Below are 5,947 nucleotides of genomic sequence, written 5' to 3' on the forward strand. Positions count from 1 at the left end.
TTCATCAGGAGAAGGTGCTAGTTGTGTGGCCACAAATCTTGGGATGGGGAACCTCGCCTCGTGTTGCGGAGGTATGTCCGTGGGGGCCCAGGGAATGCTGTGACTTAACGGAATAAATTTCTCCCATTTCCTAAAACTGTGCTTTTATTTTTTTCTTTTGCAGGGGGTGGTGCTCCGGGTACAACTATTGGACTGTGCTTGGCCTCATTCACAGGATGCCAGAGCTCATCTATGAAGCAGGGGACTCTCGGGGTGCCAGTGACTGTCCTGGGGGCCTCTATGCCAGCATCACATCTCAATGTCTCTCCTGGATGTCCTGGGACGTTTCATGGTCACTAAACCTATTCCTGATGTGCGTGTGAGTAAGGAGCAATGACGTCACGTATGCTCAGGGTCCATAACAACATTTATGTAACATAGAACTCGCCCAGGAGAGACTCGACAAGGAGAAAGTCGCCTTCTCTGAAATCGCCCTCCGGTTGCCTCATGCTGTGTTGTGTTTCCTGGTAGGTTACTGTGCGGAGCTGCCTCTCGGGCCAGGACACGTTTCAGGTGAAGGCCTCCTGCCTCGTGTGTGGTCACCTGAGCTGCTGCCCATGTTCCTCTCGGAGATGCTGAGCTGCGTCCTTACACAGGCAAGTCTGATCCCTGTAGCTCCCTCCTTCATGTTTACATTCTGGGGAGTGTTTGTAACAGGCGGTGAAACCTTCATGAGTTAGAACTCATTTCTTTTTTCTTTTAATATTTTTTTATTGATTTCAAAGAGGAAGGGAGAGGGAAAGATAGAAACATCAATGATGAGAGGCAGTCATTGATAGGCTGCCTCCTGCATACCTCCGGAACCCGGACATGTGCCCTTGACCGGAATCGAACTCGGGACCCTTGGGTCCACAGGCTGATGCTCAATCCAGCCAGGGCGGAACTCATTGCTTATGAACATAGAAACAGAACTTCAGGGGGAAGGAGCAGGTCACACAGAGGTTGAGAGGCAGGAATTCTGGCCCATCTGGTGCTCTGTTCACTTAGAACGTTTTGCCCCTGCATGACTCTTGCAGATGTTTGGGTCTGTGTGTGTCCTGTGTTGCTGAGGGGTTTGGATTTAAGAAAGTCTGAGAATCAACAAGAGGACTTTAGAGGATGAGTCCAAACTGGGCAACTAGGAGTGAAGTGAGCTGGGTTGGCAGTTTGGTGACGTCATGGACAGAAGGGGTCTTCTGAGGTACACTGTCACTGCCTTGTCACTCCGAGGAACGTTTAAAATCGCAACATGCCCTGACCGGTTTGGCTCAGTGGATAGAGCACCAGCCTGCGGACTGAAGGGTCCCAGGTTCCATTCCGGTCGAGGGCATGTACCTTGGTTGCGGGCACATCCCCAGTAGGGAGTGTGCAGGAGGCAGCTGATCGATGTTTCTCTCTCATCGATGTTTCTAGCTCTCTATTCCTCTCTTCTCCCTTCCTCTCTGTAAAAAAATCAATAAAACATATTTAAAAAATAAAATAAAATCGCAACAAATGTCACTGCCTTCAAGTCATGTGGCTTCAAGTTCATTAACTTGGGCATCAGCTGAGAGGAAGCTCTTGTGTTGAAACTGTTCTTAAAAAACCATCCTGGTTCTTTCTGATGAAGAATGAAGGAAGTCGAAGCTTAATTAGCTAATCGCTGCTGCTGGTTATTTCGGGAGAAACTCATTAGGTTTCACTGAGTCCACACGAGGTTTTCCTCAACTGGGCGCTTTAGCGGGAAAATATTGTTGCAGCATCACTTGAAGGAAAAAATGTGCAGATGGTCACCCAACAGGAAACGACTACAGAAATGAGTGTCTACACTTAACGGAAAACTGCACCCCAGAGAATGCAATTCTTCTCAAAGCCTTTCTCAATCGTGGTCTGTGGAAAAGGATGAGAAAAGAATCTTTAGAGAATAATAAGGGTAGTGTTCTGGGTGGTCCTTTATCAAATTAACAAATGATGATTCTTTTTAAAAAATATATATTTTATTAATTTTTTACAGAGAGGAAGGGAGAGGGATAGAGAGTTAGAAACATCGATGAGAGAGAAACGTTGATCAGCTGACTCCTGCACATCTCCTACTGGGGATGTGCTCACAACCAAGGTACATGCCCTTGACCGGAATCGAACCTGGGACCTTTCAGTCCACAGGCTGATGCTCTATCCACTGAGCCAAACCAGCTAAGGCAACAAATGATGATCCTTTAACAGGGGCGGAATGCAAACAGGAGCCCTGCTGCTCTCCTCTTACCCCGGAACCTCCTGTTCTCCTCGGCGCTCTCAGAGTGGGGTCAGCGGGGCGCCCAGGTAGGACCCCTCAGGGCACCCCGGAAGGGCAGTGCTTGTGAAGACCACTCTTCCTCGGGCACTGCTGGGTGTCCGGGCACACTGACCGCCTGTCTGTAAGATTGTGATTTGGGGGTGACCGTGATGATCCTTTTAGGAAATCAAACCCTTGTGCCTGGGAGATTCCAAGGTCGCCCCTTGCCCAGATCTGGACGACCGGACAGAAGCTGTAAGAATGGGAACAGTGAGCCCTCGGGGTCTGTGCTGGAGAAGGGCTGGCCTGGGGTTCAGGAGGCCTCCGCTGCAGGGGTCAACTTCATAGATATCTGAGGGTCGGTACAAAACCTGTCAGTGTCAGTGATAACTCAATGGCCCTTCCCTTTTCTCTCCCTCTGTTATGGGTTGTCTTCTCTTCCCCACTTCATCTTATGTGCGTCTTTGTGCGTAAGATAGACAACTGATTCCAGTTGCCACACTCGGATGGAAATGAAAGGAGAGCAGGATGGCGGCTCAGGAGCACAGGTCCTCACGGAGTCCTCCTTGAAGAGATGGCATCTGAGCAGATAGAGCCCTGAGGAAGTGTGGAGGGAGCCCCAGGGCTCAGTGGGAGGAGCAGTAAGCGCTGGTCCTCCACAGTCACCCGTACGCATGTGAGGACGGCAAGAGGGGAGGGCGGCCCCTGCGCAGCAAAGTGGGGCAGTGGCAGGACACAAGGTCGTAAAGGTAGTGGGAGGGGAGGTCATACAGGTCCGTTTCGGCCCCCACAGGACTCTAGATTTTATTCTGCACGTGACAATAGAGAACTGCCGCGAAGGGGCTGGGGAGTCCCGGGGTCTGACGTCTGATGCCATAACGTTTATGAACAGGAGGTGGTGTTCATCGACTCCTCCCTGTGTTCTAGGGGCTGCGCTCAGATTCCCAGGGTTTCTCACATTCAGTTACTGAGAGGCTGCAGGAGGTTGGTACAGCTTTAATGGGGTCATTGAGCCTCAGTCTCCTGCCCACATGTCTGCCTTTCTCTTCTCCCAGCCCCCACCTCTGTCTCAGGTGAGCACGGAGCACTGCTGGCCTTTTGTTGGCAGTCTAGTAAATTCTTTTTGTTTTTATTCTCCACACAAAAAGAACAAGATAACTTGGGTTTTGAGAGATCGATAACTCATTCTCCCTAGACTTCAGGAGCCTCTATTAGGTTTTTGCTGCTCCCCATCATGTAATCAATTCTTTCTTCCTGTGGCGGGGGGGTCCTTAATGTTAAAATGCAGCCCTACCCGGGTTGGCTCAGTGGATAGAGCATCGGCCCTGGGACTGAAGGGCCCTAGTTCAATTCTGGTCAAGGGATTTAAAAGACATATTAAAATGCATAAAATATCCTTTCTTCCCAACTCACTGTTGAATTGGCTGTTTATTTATAATATCTGTGAATTGACTTAGTTTGCTTCATGTATGGAAAAAAATATAATTGTGCACAATTACTAACATCACTTATTACTATGGTCTGGTTTTAATTATGATTTTATAGACATTTGAGTTTACAAGTATGTTCTAAGTTTCCTACCACTGCAGTCAATGGCGTGGTGAAGGAGTCTTTTTGTATTTTGGGCCCTTTGCTGTGTGGGATAGATGGAAAGATTTTGGATGGTCCTGTAAAGGGTTCATGTCCATGCGGGTGTGTTAGATATGGTCCCATTCCTCTCCTTTGGTGTTGACTGACGTTTTCCTACCTGGTTTGGCTCAGTGGATAGAGCATCAGCCTGCGGACTGAAGGGTCCCAGGTTCGATTCCGGTCAAGGACACATGCCTAGATTGCGGGCTCGGTCCCCCGTAGGGGGCGTGCAGGAGGCAGCCGATCAATGATCCTCTCTCATCAAAGATGTTTCTATCTCCCTCTCCCTTCCTCTCTGAGATCAATATGAGTATTTTTTAAAACAACTGCCGCACTAACGGAAAGGGGTCACTTTGGAAGTCTTATCCATTACAGAGGTGAGTGCCGGTTGCAGGGCAGTTTCTGGCAGGGAGCTTAACGCCGCTTTCTTTTTGCACTGAGCTGTGTGCTTGTGTGTCCAGCATGTTTTTGTTTTGTTTTGTTTTTTAAAAATATATATTTTATTGATTTTTTACAGAGAGGAAGGGAGAGAGAGAGCTAGAAACATCGATGAGAGAGAAACATCGATCAGCTGCCTCCTGCACACCTCCCACTGGAGATGTGCCTGCAACCAAAGTACATGCCCTTGATCAGAATCGAACCTGGGACCCTTCAGTCCGCAGGCCGACGCTCTATCCACCGAGCCAAACCAGTTACGGCCAACATGTTTACTTGGATTGTGGGGGGTACGTTCTTGTCTTTCTCAGACACGTGTTACATAGGGAGTGGAGTGAGACCTCGGTGACACAACACACGCAGGGTGTTTCCAGGGCACGGCAGTGGGGCTCAGGCCCAGGACCCAGCCAAAATCACCCAGGAAGTGGCTGGCTTATCAGAGGAGTGGGGTGGGCCCAGGGGAGCCCCAGTTTCAAGAGGGACAGCGGGTCTTTGTCTCATTTCCTAACCGGCCTGGAGCGCTGTGTGAGCGAGGCCCGAGATTGCTGTCCCAGCCTGAGCCCTGATAAAGGGCCTCACCCTTAGCCCGGAGCCCGCTGTCGTCAGGGATAAACTTTGAGTGAAACTTTCCTTTGCTCCTTAGGAGTCTCTGGAGCACATCCGTGGAGAATGGTGTCTCAGAGGAAGCCGTGAAATTCCCCACCAACAAATCGTTATTTTGAGAGAAGAAATGTTAACCTAGTGTGAACCGGTTGATTCATCACTTTCAGTGCAATTCTCCTGAATAGTTATGAAATCTTGCCATTTCTTGAAAGCTTCGTGAATAGAATTCAGCAATGCTGGTGGCCCCTACCTTAAATTCTAGAAAGGTAGGTTCATTTTCCTAGCACCAAAGGAGAAGGAAATTGTTCTGCTGCAGGTAGATCATTTTTAAATAGCCTCTTCTCTCGGCCCCGGCATGGACAAGAACATGCCTCGGGACTGGAAGTACTTCCCCGGGAGCCATCAGTGCTGTGAGGACTAGTATTACTTTGCCACAGAGAAGGAAGCAACACACTTTCGGGTAAAGGTTTCTCTGCTCCAGAAGGCATAGATACAGCTAGCTTTGATGCTTTGAAATAAAGTCCAATGAATGAATTCCAGCCTCCTGAAGAGAAAGTCATAAGCATGACTTGAACTTGGGCCTTCCTAAAAGAAAGCTGTCTTAATTCACCGCATCTTACCCAGACGACAGCTCCTGGGGTGAGTTTCAGACTGGCTGTCTCTACCAGCGTTCCAGTTTAGCACAGTCCCCCAGCAGTGGCTCTTGATACACTTCCCTTTGTAAAGTGTATAGATGTGTCATCTGGGTGCCCCTGCTCTAAGGTCGGACACTATACCTATCAGACACACACACACACACACACACACACACACACACACACACACGCGCGCGCGCGCAAACTCCTTGGCTCAAGATTCTTCCCCTCCAAACTCCTCATGAATCCCATCACATACGCTAACTCACAGGAGACCTGTTAGTGTAACAGCAGTGCCTGAACTCCCAGCTTCTGCTCAACTTAGATTCCCTGCCCTCGTTCTATTTTACAAACACTGGGTCTTTGTCTGGAAGGC

The sequence above is a fragment of the Myotis davidii genome, unplaced genomic scaffold (genome assembly GCF_000327345.1).
Source record: "Myotis davidii unplaced genomic scaffold, ASM32734v1 scaffold478, whole genome shotgun sequence".
Taxonomy (NCBI): domain Eukaryota; kingdom Metazoa; phylum Chordata; class Mammalia; order Chiroptera; family Vespertilionidae; genus Myotis; species Myotis davidii.